General features: G+C 45.4%; 2 long non-coding RNA genes across 2 annotated transcripts in view; one reads left to right on the plus strand and one right to left on the minus strand.

Moving 5' to 3' along the window:
- Positions 1–3,743, minus strand: part of LOC146350394 (uncharacterized) — a 58,170-nt gene extending 54,427 nt beyond the window's left edge. Inside the window, exons 1-2 of the long non-coding RNA XR_014789274.1 lie at positions 3,614–3,743; positions 2,053–2,185 (exon numbers count right to left, since the gene is read on the minus strand). This is a non-coding gene — a long non-coding RNA (uncharacterized LOC146350394). The remainder of the gene's footprint in view (positions 1–2,052; positions 2,186–3,613) is intronic.
- LOC146350395 (uncharacterized) overlaps positions 1–23,429 on the plus strand; it is a 29,121-nt gene extending 5,692 nt beyond the window's left edge. Inside the window, exons 2-4 of the long non-coding RNA XR_014789273.1 lie at positions 15,700–15,798; positions 19,355–19,551; positions 21,575–23,429. This is a non-coding gene — a long non-coding RNA (uncharacterized LOC146350395). The remainder of the gene's footprint in view (positions 1–15,699; positions 15,799–19,354; positions 19,552–21,574) is intronic.
- The last annotated feature ends 1,056 nt before the right edge of the window (positions 23,430–24,485 follow it).

Genomic DNA, 24,485 nt, shown 5'->3' on the forward strand with positions numbered 1-24,485 from the left:
GAAAAGGAGAACCTTGCCAAGACTTACCTTGGCAGATCCGTGCATCCATTTTGCAGGCATCGCCTCCTGCAGGGCTTCTAGCTGGAGCTCACCCTCTTCAAACAGCTTCATCTATACCTGAGTCCCATCTGATCTCCCAGCAAGAGCTCAAGAGACAATTCAGGCTCTCCAGGACCCTAGCTTCCCCGCCCCTTCAGCTGATGTGGATGGACACCAGCTCTCACTGTTGTAGCCAGGTGCCCACTATAAAAATTCCTCCTCTTCTCTCATCATCCCTTTAATTTTTCAGTTGTGTTACAGGAACATTACATATTGAACCAAGGGAAATCTTCATGCAAAGTAACCCTGGCTTAAGGTCTGATTCACATAACCAGGCCTTGTTTCCAACAAAATAATGTCTTCTATTTTGGGTCAGGCTAGTTTTAATAATTAGGTAAAGATTCCCATCCATTATTTTTTTCATTCATGCTTTCTTTCATCTCCAAACACTGTTTTGCTTTATCAACCTTCTTTTCTCCCTTCAATCTATTTTGGGATCCCACGAGCAGGAGCCATAGGGCCACTTAACTGCTTCCAGGCTACCTGGTTTGATAGCAGCTGGCAGCACTTGAGAATGATGTCAGTCAGAGGCACCAGCAGGTTATAGACTGATCTGGAGGTGGTATGGCAGGATGGAATGTCTCGTTGCAGGGGCTGGTCCAGAGAGCCAGCCTGGTGGCTGCACAAGTGAACAGAGATGGAGCTCCCTTCCATGAAGGGGACCTCAGCTCCTGTGCTCACCTGAACCCCTTAGAGATGCAAAAGGACAGGCCAGCAAGAAAGGTAGCACAGAAGGATGTTGGGCCTTAACTGTTTTTGGCTGCCAATAAAGGTAGTTTGTCTGCTTCACTGATTGCTGTATTTTGCTATTGATTTGTTTGAACCACCCAGGCAAATGTCACAGGACTGCTGCAATATCTGATTTTTTAAAATGTATTTATATGGAATAAATATGGTTGTGGATGTAAAAGAAGCCTCTTTTGTTCTTATTTTAGTTAAAACCCTTCTGTGACATTTTTCTTATTGTTTATTATATATATATAAATATATATTTTTTAAAAAAATAGTAATTACTGATACTCCAAAGAAGGAGGAAGAGGAGAAAAAACACATGTTCCATTTGTTCAAATTCTGGAATAAAACTTATGCAGACTGGTACCAAATCATATGCTATCATCAGTACTATGTTAAATCTGTTAAGCAGTGTAATCTTATGCATTTTTACTTGGAACCAGGTCCCACTGTGTTCAGTGGAACCTGCTCCCTAGTAAGTGTGCTTAGGAGTGCAGCCTAAAATGTACTGGTTAGACCTGACAGCTGGTGGTCCCGGATCTGGATAAGTATTTCTAGTCAAATCAAAAGGTGCATCCTCCCAATTCAATAGTGCTTCGGTAAGTTGAATTGCAAAGTGGATGGGGACATATATAATCCCGAATATCTGCATCGGCAATACACCAGAAGGCTGCTAATACATGTGAACCTCCCTTGCTGGATCAGAGTGACTATGCAGAAATATGACATGTCATTTTAATCATAACCAATATATTCTGTATATGCATTTTATTATTATTTTGCACTTACATTTTACACCATTTATTTTATTTTAAAGGGAAGTCACTTATTCTTGAAATCAACTCTGTTAGTATCTAGAGGATCCTCTTCATTGTTTGCTATCAGTCAGATGGCATGTGCTTTTTTTAAATTATTGCAGGATAAATTATAGGTATATGTTTCATTTTACAATGGTGCATCCAAATAGAATGTGAAAGGGAAGGGAACTGAACAAAAACAAAAACAAAAAAACACATCCCACAGGCCAGAGCTAATATTTTCCAACCTGTTGAGGCCTAACCAAAGGCCAGAAAAATCTCGTCCAACTCATGAGATCTGCCTGCTCAACAGACTCTTTTTCCCATTACAAGCCTGACTGCACTCATTAGGCCTGCGCTAAACAATCATCTAAACAAATTTTGAAGCACCAGGCCAGAGAACTGATTGAAAATTCAAACTTACTGTCACCAGGGGAACCGTTAGAGTGGCTGACATGGAAGCTAATATCCGAATTAGAGCACGATGTCCTCATCTTGTTCAGAAGGAGCTTAGCGGGGTGCAACAGAAGGTGCACAACTCGAGACAGGGGACCTGCCTGAGAAAGCATATGGACAATAACTGAGGGAGATAATAGGCCCCAAACCATTTATACAGGGAGAGCATGAATGTCTATAATGATATTTCTTAGATTCAGTCATGGGAAGCTGGGATGTTGATTGGAAAGGTCATGAAGGCTGAGGGAAACTACACCTACAGGACCTTTCCATAGCCAGGCAATTTTGGCATGAATGGATGGCACAAGAAGACACCAGATGCAAAGGGATAGCAGGAGCACTGAAGACATCTTATGTGGTGTGCTTTCCAGAGGGGGCAGAGCAAATTGCAATGTCTACATCAAGGGAGACAGGATGCTATAAAGGGGGAGGTTGGTACAAAGAATGGGGGCAGTCTCAAGCAGTCCCCCTGTCTGACTTTAAGGCACATCCTGAGATTTCCTGGTGACCTGTGCCATCTAAGTGTTACCTTCCGACAGTTATCTTATATCATCATTGTCAACATATACAAAAACTGGATATATTTCTATCCTTCAAATGGAATTAGTTTGGCAATATCCTTCTGCCCAATGAATCGTATTGTTTTTTGCTTGTTTTGCCTCACTTTAATATTGTAATAGCATTCTTATATATCTTTGAAACCATATGCTTGCTGCCCTTAAAAATAAACTATTTTTCAATTATATATATTTTATGATTTAAAGGTCATTTCTCATTTTTAACGTGAAGCCTTAATCCGAACTTTGTGGAGCACAGCAACATGTCTACAGCCTCCAAGACGGTGGCTGGGCATGCACAGGGATGAAAAAGCCACCCTTACACATACCAAGTGCAAGTGAGGTCCACCCTGGGATGTCTCTCATCCAAATGTGCATTGCATTTCTTTATTACATTTATGTATTACAAGGATTCTAACTCACCTTCAGGGCATCGCTTTCAGGGCAGTTTGCAAAACGTTCATAAAATCACATAACACGATATAAACAATGTATAAACCAATTCCCCCCCCCCCAGTTAAATGAGCAGCAGCAAATAAGGCAGACAACAGCGTATCATGAATCCTCACATTTTCAAAGGCTTCAAGGTCATCTTAAAATACAACCCCAAGGGGACCATGTGTATCTTTCCAGGTAGGGAATTCCACAGGTGCAGGACCACCAGTGAAAAGGCCCTGCGTCTGATATCCACCACTGATCTAAGAGATCATAGGCTGCATGGCAGATGCTCATCTACCATCAGTCCATCTCCACGATTCTCTTTCCAGCAAAGGAAGTTGGATGGGGAAGCTGCTTCTAGGCAGTGGGCACATAGTTTTCTTGTTGGATCAGAATGTTATGGGGATATAAATAACCCCATATAAAAATTCTACTGGTCATACCATATGACTAGTAGGATTTTTATATGGGAATATTTATAGCCCCATAGTATCATGTGTCCTGATCCAACAGGAATGACTCATGCCTACTTACCTTCTCACCAGGATGTGCATTCACTTCAGATGAAGTATGAATCTGAGTTAAAGTGGCTGCTCTTGAGATATTTGTATTGCAGCTTTAGATCTGCTTTGGAGCCTCGTAAGGATTGTTGTTGTTGTTTTTACTTTTCCTGGCCAAATTGATATGTTTCTGAACTTCCCCTAAGCTCTCCATAAAAGGATAACACCAGGCTGGGGAGAGAAAGATAAGGTATGGGGAAGGGTGGGGGGTAGTTTTGTGACTGACAGCTCTAGTTTACAATCAGGGAATTATTTTACCAAAGCTCTCCAGTCATAGTGCTCTGAGGAAGGAAGTTGTAGGAAGGAATATATTGGAAGCTGTTTTAGTGGTCTTTGCTCGTTGACTCTCTTGGGGGCAGCAAAGCTTAAAGTATTTGTGGAGTTAGTGGTTGCGTATTTTGCTTGCGTGACCTTTCCTTATGCCAGTCCAGACTAATCATTTTAATCAAATCCCATCCTTTACACACTATTTTTTAAAAAATACTCTCTTGCTGTTGTTTGTGTCTGTCTCAAGTGTTATTTATTAGGTAAGTCACTTCCTTGCATTAAAAGCAGGAATTAAAAAATAATGTTTTGTTGTGAAGTGAAAAATTCATCTTACATATCTTCCAATTCTCTTTCAACCCACTTATTATTTGTAGCTAAGGGGCTACGAAAGATACAAAGTGCAGGAAACAAAATGAGGCCAGGAGAAACGTCTCTGCAATTAGTTCACCTTTTAGTTCAAGGCCAATGGCTAAGTTAATGAGCACCATTCAATTTTTATGTCTTGGGTGGGTTAAAAATAATAACAGAGCTGACAGGAATGGGCTCTGCAAGCTATATTCCTCCCTACAACTTTCATCTAATCAGTACTAAACCAGGTATGAAATGTGGAACACATTAACAATTGTTAAGAAATCTTTAGATATAAATTGAACAAAACTTCTTTTCACTCAAAATCCCTGTGCTTGCAGGGCAAGATTTTCATATTTGCCTGTCCTTTATGTCAAGAAAGAATGAAAACCAATCTCAGTCTAAATATTCAGTCCTAAGTCTCATTGACTTGGTAAACCTGAGTCTGGGCTATACCATTTAAAAGTGAGAGTTTGGGTGGTGTGTTTCTCCATACACAGAGAAAACCAGATGACAAAGAAAAGGTAGGCTAGAATCCTATTCCCTCATTTCTAGTTTCTATATAGAAGGTTGGTTTTTTGTTTTGTTTTGTTATCCAGGGACATTTAATAATGGCAGCCCCTATCTTCAATCTGATGTGGTATGGCCCAGACTCAGGTTTACCACCTTAGTGAGAATTAAGCCAAAAAGAACCAGGGAGAAACTAATTGCCTTTCCTCGGGAAACCATGGAGACAATAATTCTGTGAGGGGGAGGGCTAGGAATCACAACATTATAATTCCCAGAAATTCTCTAGTGAAGCCATGACAGTTAAGGTGATAAGGGTTTGGAGTGTTTCTATGCCTTCTGAGTATGTTTCCATGGGCTCAGCTAACACTGTGTGCATGTGATTCCCTGGAGTCCCTAACAGGCGGACTTAAACTAGACATGACATTGATTGTGTGAACCCCGTTAATGTGAAGGATTGGTAGCATGTGTACATAGTAGCTGCAGGAGTATCTGAGCAGCAGTAGGACAACAGAGAGAGGAGAGGAAAAATTCAACCCTTGCAGACCATAATCCCAATGAAAACTGTTTCCCTGAAGCTGCTATTTGCATAGGGAGGGAAGGTTCCACTGGCATCAATGGAAACTTCCTCCCCAATTCAAATACCAGCTTCTGGCAGGTGTTTATCTTTGGGTCTACAGCAGGAGAAACGGTTAAAACTCTTCCACTCCACTGCTGTGGTCCCACTGATTTTTAGGCTATTTGCATTTAAAACAAAAACAAACAATCCTGCATGTTAACAACATTCACGAAATTAACATCCAGTCTAGTTTGGCCCCAAGTTGGATCCAAGTTGAAAGAACTTTTAAGGCATATAGCAACACCTCCAATCTATAATACAGGATATTAGAATCAGTTTCTACCCTGTGTTAAAAATGAATTCCAACGCAGAGTTATTTCATTAACATTAATCAACACATCACCAGTGAAATCCATTTGTATTTCAAATTAGCATGTGTCATCAGATGTTTACCTTTTCAGCATGCATCAAATTTGGCTCCTAGGTTAAGGGCATGTGCTGCTTATTCAGCTGTTCATGAAATGACTTTTTATCTTTCTTCCAAAACGTGACACTATTGCTTGTATTGCAAAGAACAGCATTCTAGGAATTGACAGTCCGCTCCTAAGACTTGCCATGCAAGCAAATCAGTGCTTAGGGTGGGGTGCCTGACCACCTTGTTAGCAGAGCATTACAAATTATGCTAGTTACTTATTACAACTGAATTTCAGGGGGCATGATTCTGGTATTGCAGAATGATGCACATAAACAGATGTTTACAATGGGAGAATAATTGCAGCAGGAGTATGCTCTTTGGGGGCATATGGTCTGAAAGCCTGCCAATATGATTGGAGGGGGTACGTTGGGGAGGTACGTTGGGGAGACCTCCAACTCTGCCCCACTCCTCCCAGCAGGCAATCCCCACAATCAGCATCACTTTAAGTGCTATTACCATTGCATAGCTCTCAAAAACCTTCCATTGTGGATTGTCCTTGGCACTGCCATATGTAGCGAGAGAGGTGGCAGGAGTGGCTTTCTCCTTGCTTGCCCTATACAGAAGGAGCATTGCTGATGGACATACTTTATGCAATGTGCCTCTGTGCGCTGCACACACAGACACATGGCCTAAGGTAAATTCTATTTCGTGGTCATGTTAGAGACCATGAGAAAGAGTGAGAGGCCACAAAATCACATTTTTTATTATACATATGATGCCACTGTTTGACTTAGCTTTATGGAGTATTTGTTGATTATAACTTTCATTTTAATCAGTAAATATGCTTTCTTTTCATGTGAATGAAGTGGCCATATTACTTACGTAGCTTCTCAGAAGTTTCTCTTGACTAGCAATTCACATTTTTAATGGAGCAATTTAAAATTAGGCTGGTTATAACACAATGGGATCCCCCCCCCCAAACTAACCAGATCACATTTTCAAAAGTGATCACAAAGGGCCTCAGGGGATAAATTATTCCGTATCATTAGGGAGAGGAGTTCTCCATTATGCAGAGTAAGATTCAAAATAAAGCAATAAAAATATGCTCCATCTGACTATATGCTGAAAGACAGAATATGTATCACAGGAGAACTTCCTGTCCATTTACGGTGACCGGCCAGATGGGCAATTAAGAAATTTAATAAATAAAATAATAAATAAATAAATTTCACTCGGGTTCAGATAGAGTTCCTTAACAGAGAACCTAAATAGTAAGGTGATTTCACAGCCTAATATTATATTTACAAAGCTACAGTGCACACAGAATGGCTTCTACACTTGGCAAGTGGGAGGGTGTTATCCCACTGTGCTGCTATCAGATGCAATAATCCTATTGTAAAAGTCTATCACCAAATAAGGGTGATATAAGCGGCAGCCAAAATGGCATTAGCTCTGGCAAGCCACACTTCAGCCTTGGCACCCCAGCCCTTGTGAAAAGACCATCAGCGGACCCAGAGGGAAAGGGATGGTGGGGGGGCACAAAATGATCACCCCATTTGTATTCTAGCCATATGACTTGCACAAACAAGCCAAGCCACTTGCTCAGCAAAGGATAAAACCTTTTCTTCCAGCTGTCTGTAGGAGTCTTTCCCAACCTGGTGCCCTTCAGGTCTTTTGGACTGCAAATCCCAGGATCCCTGAACATTGGGCATGGTGCTGTGACTGATGGGAACTGGTGTCAAAAACATCTAGAGTGCACTAGATTGGAGAATGCTGTTCTGTAGTGTAAAGTGCACAGCGTCACTGTTCTCTATACCAGTAATGTTCAGGAACTGTGTTGCCCTTTTCCTTTGCTACCTTGGCAACTTTCACAAGATCACAGCTTTATAGTCTACTAATGTAGAATCCAGAATACCACCGTAATTGTTTTTTTTTTTTTAAAGATATGTGTTGTCTGTGTGTGAGCTGTTTGTTTATATGTTTTTATGTAAATGTTTTTGCACTTTGCATAATGTATTTTAATGGTGTTTTTTTTAATCTTTGTGAACTGTCCAGAGAGCTTTGGCTATGGGGTGGTACAGAAATATAATAAATGAAATGCTGATCACTAAAAGAAATTAAAATCTGGCATACAAGCATTGTGTCAGGACCTACTGCTAGGGATGTATGAATCCCCCACTCTCTGGTCTGAGGGGGGTCCATTGTGGGGCAATTTGGGCCACTTGGGGCCCTGTGGAGTCCTCCGGAGCCCCGCCGCATCCACCAAAGTTTTGTACATGTCGCTTTTTCCTAAGCTGAACAGTTCCAGAGGTTGTAACCTTCCTTTCCCCAAGGGTGAGTTGCTCCAGCCCTTCCATCATTTGAGTTTCCCTTTCCTGCACCTTTTCCAACTCTACAATATCCTTTTTGAGGTGCAGTGATCAGAACTGTATGCAGTATTCCAAGTGTGGTTGCACTTTTACTGCCAGCCCAGTGTGCCCCTTCCCAACTATATCCATCTCCCATCCACTTTCAGGTGTGGTAGAAGTGCATGCAGTCACTGGATACATCCAGAGGACTGCATCACCACTGGGTAGTTAAAGGGAGATGGGAAAAGAGGGAACAACTAGATGTGACATTCATTGCATGATTACAATCAATTGCCTAGATTTAAACACAAATAAATGGTAGGCATGGAGGTGCTCAGGACCAGGACCATGGTGGATGGGGAGGAGTGTTAACTCTTTCCTCCACACATACCCTGCTCCATGGGAGCCAATCAATGCTTCCCTCCTGGGGTAAATAAAGGTTTAGGGCACAGGTGTCCATTTTCATCAGGACCATGGCATGGAGGTGGGGGAAGAGTTAACACCCCCCTTCCTGCATGCCAAGGTCCCAATTCTTATCCCCCTCCTGTATCTGTTATTTAAATGTGGGGGAAAAACACCCTAGACATCTTAATTGCAATCACACAATTAACTTTACACCTCATGTGGTCCTAAGCCAGGCTGGGAAATCCCTTTCCTCCATATTTGTCAAATCACCAATTTCTTGTTCTCCAGGTGCAAATCCTCTTCCACATCCTACTCCCTGCATGTCTATATTGCAACCAAAAACTGGGGTGGGGGATTCAAGGCACTTAGTTGCAAAAATCGCATAATCATCTTTTATTTTATTTGTTTGTTTGTTTGTTAAATTTATTAATCGCCCATCTGGCTGGTCACCCAGCCACTCTGGGTGATGTACAATAATAGAAACAGTTTAAAACAATAAAATTCTACATTAAAAACATCATATTTCTAAAAATACCCTAGCCCACCCCAAATGCCTGCCTGAACAACCATGTTTTTAATGCATGGCAGAAGCTCATTAAAGAGGGGGCATAGTGGAGTTCCCTAGGGAGGGAATTCCACAGCGTGGGGGCCACCACAGAGAAGGCCCTGGCTTTTTGACTAAAACATGCCTTTATGGAAGGCAGAAAACATCCTAAACACATATCTGTATTATGCAGCAGACCCATCCAGTTACATCAGTTTAATAATTTCCATGCTTTTCTGCTTAAATACAAATTCCTGAAATTACTATATGCATCTATGTAATATAGACCTACCTTAATAGTGATCCAGTATTTCTGCCCATGAGTTAAGAGATTAGTTCTATTGTTGTCTGTTTGTTTCAGATCACTGAAGCAAAATAAATAAATGCTTCACTGACTTTTGGGGTTTAGTTCCTACAACAAGGAATTTAATGGCTTAATTTTTTGGAAGCATTTTAGTTCTTTATCATTTCATGTTAGCTTGGCAGTAAAAAACAAACAAACATATTTTATATAACATCAGGTAAAATTGAAAAATCTAAAGCACTAACAGTTATGTAAATAGACACTCTGATGATGGAGTTTGCTTTCTTAGTCCCTCAGGGCAATGCAATTCCTTCCTCCTCTTTTTGGAACATGTTAAAACTATAGAGGAAGAGAATGCCAGTTTATCCACTTCTCTTCATGGCTCCTGGATTAGTAAAGCAAAGTAACAGGCAATCAGGCAAGACAGCAGGAAACTCACACCTAAAATGCATCTTAGGATGGATAAGATGCCTGGGAAGAAATTGCTTGTCAATAAGTCACAGTGCTAGGAAAGATTGATTCATTTTCCCCCCTCATGGCAGCAAGATAGCTAATGAAAATAACAAACGTAGGATGAGTCCAACCCAACGGGCAGTACAGACTGCTGCCAAATGCAGCAAAATCCCAGGGCCTCCAACCTAATTGGAAAAATCCTCAAGAACAAATGCCATTTCCCTTTCCCCTGCCCCAGACTCTTGGGAGAACATGGGTTGAGGTGTAGGGCAATGGTGCCTTATCCTTCCAGTTTTTACAATTGTAATCCTATTTCCTAGAGAAATCATCTGGCATTATTTTGGAAATATCTGTTCCTGATCTCTCACTTACCTGAGGACCATCATTTCTGACAATGAAATTATTCCTTCTAAGGAGGTGCCACCTGGTCCTTGTTGTTGCTCAGTCGTTAAGTCGTGTCCAACTCTTCATGACCCCATGGACCATAGCACGTCAGGCTTTCCTGTTCTCCTCTCTCTCCTGGAGTGTGCTCAAGTTCATTTTCATTGCATCGGTGATGCTATCTAGCCACCTCATCCTCTGCTATCCCCTTCTCCTTTTGCCTTCAATATTTCCCAGCATCGGGTCTTTTCCAGGGAGTTTTCTCTTCGCATTAGGTGGCCAAAATATTTGAGCTTCACCTTCAGTATCTGTCCTTCCAATGAGCACTCAGGGTTGATTTCCTTTAGGATTGACTGATTTGAACTCCTTGCAGTTCAGGGGACTTGATCCACACAATCAAAGGCTTTAGCATAGTCAATGAAGCAGAAATAGACACTTTTCTGGAATTCTCTTGCTTTCTCCATGATCTAGCGAATGTTGGCAATTTGATCTCTAGTTCCTCTGCCTCTTCGAAACCCAGCTTGTACTTCCGGTAGTTCTCGGTTCACATGCTGCTGAAGCCTAGCTTGTAGGATTTTGAGCATAACCTTGCTGGCATGTGAAATGAGTGCAATTGTGGGGTAGTTTGAACACTCTTTAGCATTGCCCTTCTTTGGAATTGGAATGTAAACTGACCTTTTCCAGTCTTGTGGCCATTGTTGAGTGTTCCAAATTTGTTGGCATATTGAGTGCATCACTTTAACAGCATCATCTTTTAGGATTTTAAGTAGCTCAGCTGGAATACTGTCATCTCCGCTAGCTTTGTTGTTATTAATGCTTCCTAAGGCCCACTTGACTTCAGTCTGTAGGATGTCCGGCTCAAGTTCAGTGACCGCACTATCATAGCTATCAGGGACATTAAGAACTTTCCTGTATAGTTCTGTGTATTCTTCCCACTTCTTTTTAATCTCATCTGCTTCTGTTAGGTCCCTGCCTTCTTTCTCCTTTATCATGCCCATCTTTGCACAAGATGTTCCCTTGAGATCTCCGATTTTCTTGAAAAGATCGCTAGTCTTTCCCATTCTATTGTTTTCCTCGATTTCTTTGCATTGTTCATTTAAGAAGGCCTTCTTGTCTCTCCTTGCTGTTCTCTGGAAATCTGCACTATCTTCCCCTTTCTCCCTTGTTTTACGCTTCCCTTCTTTCCTCAGCTACTTGTAAAGCCTCATCAGACAGCCATTTGGCTTTTTTGCATTTCTTTTTCTTTGGGATGGATTGAGTTGCTGCCTCCTGAGCAATGTTACAGACCTCTGTCCATAGTTCCTCAGGCACTCCGTCTATCAGGTCTAATCCCTTAAATCTATTCATCACCCCCACTGTATATTTATAAGGGATATGATTTAGGTCATACCTGAATGGTTTAGTGGTTTTCCCTACGTTGTTCAATTTAAGCCAAAATTTTGCAACAAGAAGCTCATGATCTGAGCCACAGTCTGCTCCAGGTCTTGTTTTTACTGACTGTATAGAGCTTCTCCATCTTTGGCTTCAAAGTACATAATCAATCTGATCTCAATCATGACCATCTGGTGATGTCCATGTGTAGAGTCACCTCCTGCGCTGTTGGAAAAGAGTGTTTCCTATGATCAGCGTGTTCTCTTGGCAAAACTCTATTAGGCTTTGTCCTGCTTCATTTTGTACACCAAGGCCATGCTTGCCTGTTATCCCGGTGATTTCTTGACTTCCTCTTTTAGCATTCCAACCCCCCATGATGAAGAGGACATCTTTATTTTGGTGTTAGTTCTAGAAGGTGTTGTATGTATAGAACCGATCAACCTTAGCTTCTTCAGCATCAGTGGTTGGGGCACAGACTTGAATTACTGTGATGTTGAATGGTTTGCCTTGGATTTGTACTGAGATCATTCTATTGTTTTTGAGATTGTACCCCAGTAGTGCTTTTCCCACCCTTTTGTTGACTATGAGTGCTACTCCATTTCTTCTAAGGGATTCTTGCCCACAGAAGTAGATATAATGGTCACCTGAATTAAATTCGCCCATGCCTGTCCATTTTAGTTCACTGATTCCCAAGATGTCAATGTTCAATTTTGCCATCTCATGTTTGACCACCTCCATCTTACCTTGATTCATTGATCTGACATTCCAGGTTCCTAAACAATATTGTTCTTTACAGCATCAGACTTTCTTTTGGGGACGTACGAAAGTCACTTACTGTTTTGTGGATCTGCTTTGCGGGGGGGGAGGCGCTCTGTCCCTCCCCCCGGAATCCTCGATGGGGAGGGAGGCGCTCCATCCCTCTCCCCGGAGCCCTGCCCAGCCAGCTCCACTGCACGGAGATTCCGCAGAGCTGCCGGCCAGCTCCGCCCGCAGCTGGACATCGGCCACTGGGCAGCAGGGACGCGAATGGCAGCAGCTACGGCAGCCACCATTTGCGTTCGCTATTTTTCGCCATTCTAGCCTACGTAAATATTTACGTAGGACAGAATGGCAAAAAATAGCAAACGCAAATGGCGGCCACCGTAGCCACCGCCATTTGCGTACGCTGTGCCAGGCCGCGGCCGGCCAGGAGACCCGCCGCCACCGCACCCGCCGCCCCGCCACAGCACCCGCTGCACCCACCGCCCTGCTGCCCCACCGCACCCGCCACCGCACCCGCCACCGCACCCGCCGCCGCACCCACCACCGCCTCCCCGCAGCTAGGGATGTCAGAGAATTTCGCCATGAATCTCAGGGAGGCTGAATGCCAGCGCATTTGGCCCCCCGAAATTGGTGGAGAAACGGTCTGCCACACCCCCACCCCCGGGACAGGACTTACCTTGTGTGAATGTCCCTGGCGGTGGCGGCTCCAGGGGCGATGCGGGGGCGGTGCGGCGGCGGCGGCCGGTCTTCCGACCGGCTGCCACCGCCACCGCCATTTCCAAGTTAAAAAAAAAAAACGTGATAGGCTACATAAAGATTTAAGTAGCCTATCACGGCTAGATTTTTTAAAAACACCGTGATAGGCTACGTAAATGTTTACGTAGCCTATCACGGCTGAGTGGGGGGGGGAAACCGTGCGTATGCTGGGGATGTACGAAAGTCACTTACCTTTTCGCAGGGGTGCTTTGCAGTGGGGGGGAGGAGCTTTGCTTCTCCCCCCGAAGTTCAGGCGAGGGGGGGGAGCCATCCCGCCTTGCCTGGCCGAAATTCAGGCCGGGGAGAAGCGCCCCATCTCCCCAGCTGCGAAACAAAGTGTAAACAAAAAACAAAAAAAAACCGTAATAGGCTACATAACGATTAACGTAGGCTATCATGGCTAGATTTCCAAAGTCAGCTGTGATAGGCTATGTAAATCGTTACGTAGCCTATCATGGGTGACTTTGGGGAAAAAAAAAAGTACGTACGCAAATGGCGGCGTTCTATAGGTGCCGCCATTTGCGTTTCTTATTTGGTCCCGGTAGTCTACGTAAAGATTTACATAGACTACCGGGACCAAATAAGGAACGCAAATGGCGGCGCCCATAGAGCGCCGCCATTTGCGTACGCGCTTTTTTTTTTTCAAAGTCACCCGTGATAGGCTACGTAACGATTTACGTAGCCTATCACAGCTGACTTTGGAAATCTAGCCGTGATGGGCTACGTTAATCGTTACGTAGCCTATCACGGGGTTGTTGGGTTTTTTTACACTTTGCAATGGCAGTGGCAGCAGCTGGTCGGAAGACCGGCTGCCGCCCCTGCCCCCGACCAAAGGCTGACAAACCGCCGCCAGGACCTGCCGCCGGGAGGGACATTCGCCAAAGGTAAGTCCCATCCCGGGGGGGGCGGAGAATTTCACCGCCGATTTCGGGGGGCCAAATGCGTTGGCGCTTGGCCCCCTGAAGATTCGGGGAGAAATTATCCGCCTTCCCTAGTGTACGCAAATGGCGGCACCAATGGGCGCCGCCATTTGCGTTCCTTATTTTGGCATGTGTAGTCTACGTAAACATTTACGTAGACTACGGCGAAAATAAGGGGAACGCAAATAGCATTTTGTTGTGTGTGTTTTTCACTCAGCCCTGATAGGCTACATAAACATTGCCGTAGCCTATCACAGCTGACTGCAGGGATGCAAGCGGCAGCGGCTACTGCCGCTGCCCTTTGCATCCCGGCAGGACAGGAGGATTCGTGGCCAGAGGGACGGGGCACCTCCCCCCCGGCCAGAATTTGGGGGGGAGGGACAGGGCGCCTCCCCCCCGGCCAGAATTTTGGGGTGGAGGTACGGGGCACCTCCCCCCCAGCCAGAATTTCGGGGGGAGGGACGGAGCGCCTCCCCCCCAGCGCAAATCAAGCTTCGGGTTCAGGTAAGGGACTTTCGTACATCCCTACCCGCAGCACCCACCGCCGCCGCTGCCGCTGCACCTGCCGCCGCCACCCCGCTGCACCCGCCGCCCCGCCACAGCACCTTCCGCCGCCCCTGCCACCACCGCCCTGCACCCCCACCGCCGCACCCGCCAACAAATCCACCGCCACCACCGCTACTGCCACACCCGCCGACAAATCCGCCACTGCCACCGCACCCGCCATCACCAAATCCGCCACTGTGCCGCCGGAGCTGCCGTCGAACCCGCCAGCACACTGCCGTGCCGCCAGAAATTCGCATTTCACCAAATTTCTCCTAGGGGAGGAGAAATTCTCCAGCAGTGGGAGAAATTTTCAGCACAGCACTAATATAAATGTTGGTAATTCATAATATTCACCTCCGGGCTAAGCTTCTGAAGGGCTGCCAAGTAGAAGATGGAGACTTGCTCTCCATTAGGAATGTGTGAAAGTCACTTACCTTTTCAAAGGGGTGATTCACGGTGGGGGAGAGGCGCTCCGCATCTCCCCCCGAAATCCTAACCCAGTCAGCTCTGCTCCACGGCAACTCCGCAGAGCTGCCGGCCGTGTGCATTCGCAGGCATGCAGAGCCTGCGGATGCAAATAGTGGCAGCTACAGGTGCCGCCATTTGCGTTCCTGTTTTTTTGCCGTGATAGGCTATGTAAATATTTACATAGCCTATCATGGCCTCCACAGGGATGCAAATGGCGTCCCTGTGTTAGCCGTGATAGGCTATATAAGTATTTACGTAGCCTATCATGGCAAAAATGGGGAAGCAGCATGAATGGCACCAGGTAAGTGCTCCATTTTGCACGCCTTTCGCGGGGTGGGGGGGGGCTTCATTCCGCCACGGATTTTGGAGGGCTGAATGCACTGGCATTCGGCCTCACTGTGATCCATGGCGGAATCGTCTGACATCCCTACTCTCCATTGCTCCAGAGGGCTGGACTAGAACCTGTAGGTGGAACCAGCAGGGAAGCAGAGTTGGGCTAAACATTAGAAGAAACTTTTGAACAGTACAAGCAGTGTGACAATGGTTCAGAAGGTGGTGGGCATTCCTTCACTGGAGGTATTTCAGCAGAGCTGGATGGCCATCTGTTAGGGATGCTTTAACTGCTTCCAAATTGCTTTGAGCAGGGGATTGATAATCTCCAAGGGCCTTTCTGACTCTATGATTCTATGATTATCCCCACTCCCAGGATTCTTCATTGTCTCAGATTGAGATTCATGGAAGAACTGCTCCCAGACTCCCTCCTTTGATTCACTTACAGTGGAATCCTATGCATGTTTACTCAGAGGTAAGTCTCATTATGTTCAATAGCACCAAGTGTACATAGGATTGCAACCTAATTCACACATCTGCCACCCCCTCCCCTTACCTGGCTGCCAGAGAGGAGTAGATACTGCCTTCCTTGACTTGTTTTGGTTGTTTGTTTGTTTGCCCACCTTTCCACCCAAAAAAGGGCATTCAGTGCACCTCATAATAGAACATGATTAAAAAGTTAATCTTAATTAAAACATAACATAAAAATCAAAAAATTAACAACACAGTTAAAAACACAACAGTACAAGAAATTAACAGCAGCAACCAGTTAAAAAAAACCCTTCAGCAACAGATCAGCTTATATGCTAAAGGCCGACCTGGATAAAGGTTCTTTGCTTGCTCTTGGAATGACAATGGGGTTGGGGAGACCCTTGTATCATCATCATCACCACCACCACCACCACCACACCATTCCAAGGTCTCTTTGGTCCCTAAGCCATCATCAGACTGAAACTACATATTACAGAGAGCACATGGCAGCTGAGGGAAGAAGTAGCCACATATCTCCACTTCGCCTAGAAACGTCAGGAGCATTGCAGCAAAATGATGTCATTTTACTCTCCTCCCCACTCCCCCTCCAAGCAGCAGCCAAGAACATGGAGTGGGCCCACGGGCACATACCCACTGTAGAGTGTAATGATGTCACACATTAGGGATGAACAACGCTGCATCCCCACTCCTCCCAGGCTCAAGTCATAATTGGGCTTAGCTAGCTGAGCTATTTTCCCGAGAAGTCAGAATATAGCTTGGTTATTTCCAAGCCCAACCATGAGCCTCTTGTGGGTCCTCTTGTGCTTCTGGTGAAGTCATCAGGAATGCGAGACAGTCCAAATCCTTCCCCATGAGCCCTATCCCGAGTGAGTTTGGAACTTGATGGTACCAGTAGAGGCTGGTGGGTTCGGTGTCAGTGGCACTGTGAATCTGCTCTGGGTTTCAGTCAGAACTCTAAAGGAGCCATCCAAGTTACTGAACCCATTTTGGGAATAGGGTTCAGCACACTGCATAGCTCCTTTAGCGTTCTAGCTGGTTCTGACTGAAAGCCAGAATGGATTCACAGCCCACTGACATCGGACCCACCAGCCTCCACTGGATGTCACGCACACACACAAACTAGGCTGCCACAGAAGCACCATTTCCACTCCCACTCTGTAATGTCTAGTTTAATTTAACATGTGCTCTGGTCTCATTACCCAGATGATTACCTCTTAGCTGGCCAAGGTGAGGAAATGCTCCATGTAATGACACTGTAGGCTTTTCCAGGCATTCATAGTCATGACTTCCCCATCAGCCTCACTCCCTTCGTTGCATCATGCCTTCCACAGTGCAATGAGGGGGGTCTGTAACTGGGAGCCTGCTCCATGCACATAGGCTCCTGTACAGTTTAGGACCCTGGGATCACACAGGGCTCTAAATCACACAGTGAACCTACATGCATAGAGGGAGGTGGGGACACAAAAGTTGGAGCAGGGCCAATGAGCACATTATTAATGTCTCCCCTCCCACAATGGGGAATGTGTGAGTAGAAATGCCTAGACAGGACTCTGTTTAGATGTTTATGACTTTATTACAGGGGTGGGGGAAACTCCATGCTGAAGTCCCACTGTCTGCGGCAGCCTTGTATTTTTTTTTAATAATCTCTTCTTCTGCCTTCATTCATGCTTCTGATTTTTTCCCCTCTTTCATTTAGAAGCTGAACCAGCTCTGAATTATTTGAAGTTCTGTGAAATTGCATAGGGGAACGGAGAGATGATCTCCAGGGTAACCAGACTTATATTCAAAGCCAGGAGGGCTCCTCTCTGCGTCCTCTCTAGCTCATCACCATTTCCAATGCTGCTCAGTCAGTATTAAGTAGGGATGTCAGAGAATTCCGCCACGGATCTCGGTGGGGCCGAATTAGGGATGTCAGAGAATTCCGCCACGGATCTCGGGGAGGCCGAATGCCAGTGCATTCGGCCCCCCGAAATTGGTGGCAGAACGGCCTGGCCCCCCCGCCCCCCTGGGACGAGACTTACCTGGGGTGGATCTTCCGGGTGGCAGCGGCTCCGGCAGCGGCTCCGGCGGTGGCTCCGGTGGCGGTTCGGCGGCGGGCGGTCTTCCGACCGGCTGCCACCGCCACCATTTCCAGTTTAAAAAAAAAAAAAAGACGTGATAGGCTACGTAAATCTTTACGTAGCCTATCACGGCTAGGTTTTTTTTTAAAAAGTGATAGGCTACGTAAATGTTTACGTAGCCTATCACGTCTGACTTTTAAAAAAACCACACACGCGTGTACGCAAATGGCAGCGGCTACGGCCACCACCATTTGCGGTCCTTATTTTGGCATGTCTTAGTCTACGTCAAGATTTACGTAGACTAAGATGGCGAAACTAAGGGGAACGCAAATAGTGTAGCGTCCGCTACGCTATTTGCGTTCCCCTTATTTTCGCCATCTTAGTCTACGTAAATCTTGACGTAGACTAAGACGTGCCAAAATAAGGAACGCAAATGGCGGCGGCCGTGGCCGCCACCATTTGCGTACGCACGTTGTTGGTGGTTTTTTTAAGTCAGACGTGATAAGCTATGTAAACATTTACGTAGCCTATCATGGCTGACTGCAGGGACGCAAACGGCGGCAGCTATGGCCGCCGCCATTTGCATCCCTGCTAGCCAGCAGCCAGATGTCCAGCGGCTGGCAGAGCCAGCTGGTGGCTCTGCAGAATCCCTGTGGAGCGGAGCCAGCCAGCCAGGATTCCGGGGGGAGGGACGGAATGCCTCCCCCCCCCACCATCAACATAATCCGCGAACAGGTAAGTCACTTTCGTACATCCTTAGGCCGAATGCCAGTGCATTCGGCCCCCCGAACTCCATGGCGGAATGGCCTGCCACCCCCCACCCACCCCTCGCAGATCCCCCCCGGGACGAGACTTACCTGGGGAGGATGTTCCGGGCGGCGGCGGCTCCGGCGGCGGCTCCGGCGGCAGGTCCGGTGGCGGCTCCGGCAGCAACTCCGGCGGCGGCTCCGGCGGCAGCAGTGGCGGCAGCTGGTCTTCTGATCAGCTGCCGCCGCTGCCATTTGCAGTCTTGTCATGTTTTTTTGTTGTTTTTTTTTACACAGACGTGATAGGCTACGTAAAGATTTACGTAGCCTATCACTGCTGGGTTAAAAAAAAAATGCGTACACAAATGGCGGCTGCGGCCGCCGCCATTTGCATTCCTTATTTTTCGCCATCTTAGTCTCCGTAAATATTTACGTAGACTATTGCGGCGAAAATAAAGGGGAATGCAAATAGCATAGCGGGCGCTATTTGCGTCCCTTTTTGATTTGCCATTTTAGCCTACATAAATATTTACGGAGGCTAAAATGGCGACTCAAAAAGGGATGCAAATACCGCCCGCTATGCTATTTGCGTTCCCCTTTATTTTCACCGTAATAATCTACGTAAATATTTACGTAGACTAAGACGGCGAAAAGTAAGGAACGCAAATGGCGGCAGCCATAGCCACTGCCATTTGCGTACGCAGGTTGTTTTTGTTTTTGTTTTTTTACCCAGAGCCCTCTGCGGACAGAAATCTGGCTGCGGACGGCTCTGGCCTGGGCCTGGCCAGCTGCTCCATGGAGCTGCCGCGGAGCACAGCCGGCCGTGGAGGATTCCGGCGGGGAGGAACGGATCGCCTCCCCCCCGGTCGAGGATTCCGGGGGGAGGGACGAAATGCCTCCCCCCCCACCATGAACATAATCCATGGAAAGGTAAGTGACTTTCATACATCCCTTAAGCCCAGATTTTCTCCTATAAATCACCTTAGCCATGTATGAATTCTGAAATGTTGATCTACAGTCATGCTTTATTTATTCAAGAACAGAATGCAGTCATCTTTGCAGCACAGAAATGCAGAAAACTATCTCTAAATGTGACTTCTCCCAATTTGAAAACAAAATATCCCAAATGAAAACATGGTTGCTTTACAACAGAGAGCTCCTAACATTACCAACCGTTGCTCTTCCATGGTAAGCTACAGCTGGAATTGCAGTTGACCATCCACACGCCCAGGGACTTACACATTTTGGGGTGTGTGCATCTACCATATTCCATTCCATCCACACAGTGGCTGTGGCAGAGCCCCAACCCTCATTTGTCACCACACATACCCTTCTCTGAATATTTTCAATCAGGTGCTTCTTGGTGCGATCTTAGCACCTGTGTGTGAGAGTGTGTGTTTTAACAGTTTTTGAAGCAGGGCCAAAAGAAGTTGTTTTTTAAAAACAGTGGCTGCTGCACAAGGCAAGAGGATTGCAGCTAGGCTTACGTCTGAGTAAACATGGTTACAATCAAGGTATAAGTCCCATTGATTTCACCTGAGAATGCCAGATCTCTAGTCTAGTCAATTACATAACCAAATCTCAGTCAGATCTCCCATCTATTCGGTTTTATAACCTGGCTAGAAAATGTGCTAGCTTGATTTTCACTAACGCTGTGCTGAAAATTTCTTCCATGTTTTTTTCTGACCATTCTCATTCAATTTGATAGAAAATGAATTCCTTGTGTAAAGAAAGTCACATTAAACTCATGGGTTGGGTTTAGAGACTCATGGGTTAGGAATACGCATGGAATGGTTTCCGGTTTCTTCAGCTTAATTTACTTATGAGGTGACCAAGGTGTCTTTTGATGTACAATCATCTCTCCAATAGTCTGCAGCCTCCTTGGCTTCCTGCACTTCAATTAAAGCCCAGGGGACATAAAGAGGTAATTCTTCCAAAAGGGCTTTTCAGATCAGGAAGTGCCGAGGCTGCAGAGCAATGGGGAGATGCGTAACAGGAAAAACATACGCACGGCACATTCAGCCACCTCACAGTGATTAGATAATCTAAAAAACACCACCAAAAAAATTCAAAATAAATTATAAATTGCCCTGAGAAGGAGGCGGAAAAGTGCAAGCCTCCTTCATGTGGAAAAGGAAACAAAATCAGGAAACTGGGGGACAGATTTTGGCCCAGCATTTGCTCCACCTCTTCCTTGGAGATGGGCTCAACACTGCCCCCGCACACCTGCTACAGGGCTTTCAGGGAAGTAGCGCTATTATAAGCATCTCCTTTAGAGACAAGATGCATCCACAATCACCCCCTCAGAAATGTAATGTTTGGAAGACTCTGGGGAAGGTGCTGAACACTGAAGAATGACAAGTAAAGCTGAACCCAAATCTCTCAGAAAAGTTCTGAGATGTTTCTTTTCTTACCCCTGTGCCCCTCACCCCACAAAGATAAAAGACCACTTTTCAGAATTTTCTCTGAATTTTCTTCACCATTTTTTGTGTGGTGGCTGCCTTCCATCACAAAGCCCCCTAACAATGGTAGGTATCAGGCATTCTGGAGGATGCCAAGTGGGGGCCAACCTGCTGTTGTTGCCACTGTAAGCACAAACCCCCCAAAACCCTTGAGAGAAAAAAGAAGCTGTGCTACAACCCCAGCCAATGGTGAACTCTACCTGTGAGAAACTGTTGGAGAATAAATTCTCCCTCTGCAGAAGTTTGGTGGAATTTCCCCTTCAGTTTCTCTGCCTGCAAATACATTGGAGAGTTCCAAGAGGCCATTTGTGCCCAGCTTTAATTTCCTCTGCTTCTTAGTTGGCTCCAGCACTAGAGAAAGGAGAGGAATCTCCAACACATAATCCACCTTTTCCAGTGACAACTCTTTCTACTGTGCCTCAGTCACAGGTTTCCCTATCCACATCTGCAAACTGATTGCACTCTTATTCTTTTCTTTCCTACCTTAACAGTATTTCTGCAATAAAAAGGGACAGAAGAAACAGTTGGAAAACATCGGAGGATTAGGAACTGGAACTGCCATAAAATTGTGTAAACGAGGCACCGCAACTGCACATTAAAAGCCTCGCCTGGAAGCATCCCAAATATATGGCCTCTCCACTTCAAAGCAGAATTTGCCAGAACACATGGCTGAGAACCAGAATGAGGAAATTAAAATAAATGTAATTTTGCGACCGTATTCATAGCATACATTGATTCCCACAAATGCTACCACATATACAAATGGATTAAACATAACTCTGGCAGAAACTGAAATAATAATTAAAAAATCTTCTGGAAGTGTCAAATGAATTGAAACAGAATGAAGCATGAAGACTTTGTAAACATAAAAGTAATCATGGATTTCTCCCTAAAGTTGTCTAAGTTTGTAAAGGGACCCATAAAAACATAAGATACACGGGTATCCTAGAAGAGTATGATGTAAAAGGAACAATGTAAAATGTTATTGGCTGCGACTGGTGGTGGTGGTAAAGTGCATTGTGTAATAATACCTATCATGTGTTGTACTGACATTGTAGAGTGGCGGGTGGCCGGTTTAATTCCATCTTAAGCCCTAGTCAGAGCCTGTCCAGGGTCAGTCCCCAACAGTCAGATCCCCAGGGACAGAGGAGTGCTGGTTGTGCATCCAGTGGAGCTAGAGGTGAGTAACATGGTCCAGAGCAGGCAAGTGACAAATTCCAAAAGCAACAACCAAACTCAAAACTAGGTAATGTAATTCAAGGCAGGGTAGGCAGGTTATCATCCAAAGACAGCATGAAGTAGAGAACAGGTCCTTCGCTGAGCAGGGCAAGACATCGATCGGACAGGATAGCAAGGTCCAAGGGTGGTGTTTTACATGTGTAGTGACCTGAACCTTGAGCAGGACTGTAGCCAGGAATCTCACAGCAAGGAGGAGGAGCCAGCCAGATCAGAAGGACCATCAGCACAAGCCATGGAGGTGCTCAGCCCTGACCCAGGCCCTGACACCAAGCCTGAGCCAGAGACGGGGGGCCAAAACAGACTTGACTTGAAAGATGTAGCTAGCAGCTATGTCTTTTCTTCGTTTTTACTCTATAGTAGGCGCAGGGGCCCTGGATCAGGCCCCTAGCATAGGGGTAGGGGGGGCTTTAACCTTTCTTTCCCCCACACCTGCTGTCCTGCTATGGGCCTGATCTGGATCTGGGGCCCCATGGCCGCAATTTCTACTGCAAAATAGTATAATCCATTTGCTTTATGGATCACTATTTTGCAACAGAAATTGCAGGCATGCCCCCACCCCCCCGCAATCTGGACTGGACCCAGAGTAGGGAGAAAGAGTTAAAGCCACCCTACCCCCCACTCTAGATTCTCTGTTCAAGTAATGTCTGTTTTGGCTCTGGGCTTGTTAGTTAGGAGGCCCTCAAAACAGTGACCACACCCTACCAAACTCAGATCCCCAGAGACAGCACCCCCTGAATTAGATTCCCCTGAGGGTCTGGCCTCATCTAGTGCAGAGGTGTCCCAAAAACACCTGCTAACCAGCACAGGCAACACATAAGAAACAAAGTGCTCAGCTCCAAGCCAGAGGTCTGCTCCTTTAAGGCTGTCTGGTCTTCAGGAAGAGGGCCCAAACTCTGTATCTTAGCTCTGTTCAGAAGCACAACCACAAAATAAAAAAGCACAAAGCAGAAACACTGTTTAAGTTGTTTTCTATAAGTTAGAGAAAGAAGTGTTTTGTCCCTGTCAATCCAGTAGTTACTGTGAAATAAGATGGTTGCCTGGGGTGAAAAGTGTATTTGAAAGATAGTATGGGAACCTGACTGAAATAAAAAATTACTTCTAAATCTCTTTTTTTCTCAAGTTGACCTTTATCAGCTTTGTAATATAATTCAATTCCATTCCAAATATCAGTACTGAAGACCACACAAGCATCTTGTTTGCATGATTTGCGCTCACCGGATAGTAAATTATGCACCTATTAATCACTCATCATAAACTCCTTGCCAAAACACAATTGTTAAGCTCAAAGGAGATCAAAAAAGAAAGCTTCTCATTTTGGAATGTTCTTTCTCTATTTTCTTTCCAGGTTTCTTTTATCACAAGAAAAAAAAACAATGCCTAGGACAAAGCAAATGAAAACCTGGCACTCCTGTAAAATACTGATACGATGCCGAGCAGATACTGATACACACACACACACACACACACCTCAATCATTTACATATTAAACTCAAAGATTGGAACTTGCAAGTTCAGAACTCAAAGCCTGGGGCTTTATGGCAGCGACAACCTACCCACTTAGACCAGTGTCTTTCAAATGTTCAGCCTCCAGTGAACCTTTTCTATATGGACTGGTCGACTGCTGAGGAATCCCTACATCAGGAACAGGAAACTTCCTTCAGGTCGAGAGCCACATTGGGTGTTGAGTGGGTGGCTAGGAGTCACACGCACACACATCACCACACATACATATGCAGGGCATAGTCTGAAGGCACATGAGGCAGCCACCTTGCTGAAGCAAAGCAGGTTTGGGTCTGGTCAGTGCTTTGAGGGGAGAACATCTGGGAACCACATGTAGCCACCTCGAACTCCATGAGAGAAGAAAAGTGGGATATAAACATAGTAAATAAATATACACACATATCACACACATACTTACACACACACGAATCCTGCTAGAGATCGTTGGGATAGGAAGGAGGTTAAAACCTCCCACCCATCACAGTGATGCTGCTGAAGACCACTGAGATGGGGAGGAGGTTTGAACCTTGTCCTGATTACAGTGGTTTTCCATGGAAAGAGTGTGTGCAGGGATGTCTCCTTGATAAATGGCTTGATTGATTGATTGATTGATTGATTATATTTCTATACCGTCCACTAGCTGACACTTTCTGGGCACTTCAC

This window comes from Heloderma suspectum, chromosome 3, assembly GCF_057233095.1.
Source record: "Heloderma suspectum isolate Gila_16-S chromosome 3, 16-S_ref, whole genome shotgun sequence".
Taxonomy (NCBI): Eukaryota; Metazoa; Chordata; class Lepidosauria; order Squamata; family Helodermatidae; genus Heloderma; species Heloderma suspectum.